The 1,524-nt window shown below is 42.3% G+C and overlaps 1 long non-coding RNA gene across 1 annotated transcript in view; it reads right to left on the bottom strand.

The window, feature by feature from the left end:
• LOC117942050 overlaps nucleotides 1-525 on the bottom strand; it is a 17,285-nt gene extending 16,760 nt beyond the window's left edge. The window contains exon 1 of the long non-coding RNA XR_004656056.1: nucleotides 514-525. This is a non-coding gene — a long non-coding RNA (uncharacterized LOC117942050). The remainder of the gene's footprint in view (nucleotides 1-513) is intronic.
• Between the last annotated feature and the right edge of the window lie 999 nt (nucleotides 526-1,524).

The following is a 1,524-nucleotide window of genomic DNA, read 5'->3' on the forward strand; positions in this document are numbered from 1 at the left end:
ACATAGGTGTATCTGATGTAGGCGGGGCTAGAGGTGAGCTGCACCAATCACATCGGTGTATCTGATGTAGGCGGGGGCTAGAGGCGAGCTGCACCAATCACATCGGTGTATCTGATGTAGGCGGGGCCAGAAGGGAGCTGAACAGATGACGACAGTTTAATCTACCAGTTAGCTTCGCTGGTAGCTTAGCATACGGGGCTCTGGATTCACCCCGTGTGTTGTTGTGATTGGGCAACTTTCATTACTTGATGTCAGACCCTTAATCTTTCAGACTTTGGGTTTTGATTTTCAGGCTAACACTGTTGGAGATGAAGGAACATGTCATCCAGTGCAACTGTGTGGCTTATTGATGTGTTTTTAAGATATATAGGCTTACTGTATACGACCAATGTGATATATGTGATATACACAGTATATATATATATATATACATATATATAGAGAATCTGGATCTGATCTGATCTATATCTACTGTATATACATATATAAATATAAAGTATTAGGCTTTGATACACAGAATACCTGTTAGGATATTCCTTCAGTATTTGAAACAATAAATAAGAAAGAAGGATCAACGCCTTATTGTTTATTTTGCTGTATTTTGCAACGGTTTGTCTCTAGTGGCACACATGATAGCTGGCCTTGGTCTTTAAACACACGAGGTTATCTTTAAGACACTCGCAGCTCACAGGCAGCGGATTATTCATCATTTTTCACCGCCATGATAATGTTAATTTACACATCCAAACGTGTGAAAAATATGAATAAATCTAAACCAAAAGCTTGTCAAACTGCCACATTGTTAGAGATAATTTTCATCACCTGACATCTAGACTTTTAGTTTTTATTTTGTTTTATTGTATTTCATGTAAATACCGATTCAAAAGGACATAGATTTACATTATTCAGACAGTGAGGTTTTTCCGTGGCACTTTCATGAACGTAAACTAGTTTTGATTGGTTCTTTTCTACGTTTACGTAATTACGTCACAGTCAGTCACGTCACACACGCGTCAGACGCCGGAGTTGAAAGTTGACGGAGGAAGGCTCGTGTTTGGACCGTTCGCGGGAAAAGGTGCCAAAACAAATCGGTTCTGGTGGCCACGCGAGCAACTTCAGACCCAGTTAGAACTTTTCTACAATCGATCAAACTAATCGATCCGATCGATAGAAGCGGCGTCTTCAAAACGCGTTACTTTAACAACTAAATGCTACTGGGAAACAGAAGTAGCTTCCAACATTAGCTAGCTACTTTAGGTTAGCTTTAGGTTAGCTCTAGGCTAACGCAACGGTGCTAATCCGTTAGCACCGCGCGAGAGGTAACCGACGGTTAGCAGGTGGAAGGACTCGGGAACCGGGGAGAGGAATGGCGGAAAGACCCGAAGATCTGAACCTGCCGAACGCGGTGATCACCCGCATCATCAAGGAGGCGGTGAGTGTACAGAGTACTCGGATACTGAAGTAATACCACTGTGTAGAAATACTCCGTCACCCCCCCTACTCGGATACTGAAGTAATACCACT

This window comes from Etheostoma cragini, chromosome 1 (assembly GCF_013103735.1).
Source record: "Etheostoma cragini isolate CJK2018 chromosome 1, CSU_Ecrag_1.0, whole genome shotgun sequence".
Lineage (NCBI taxonomy): Eukaryota > Metazoa > Chordata > Actinopteri > Perciformes > Percidae > Etheostoma > Etheostoma cragini.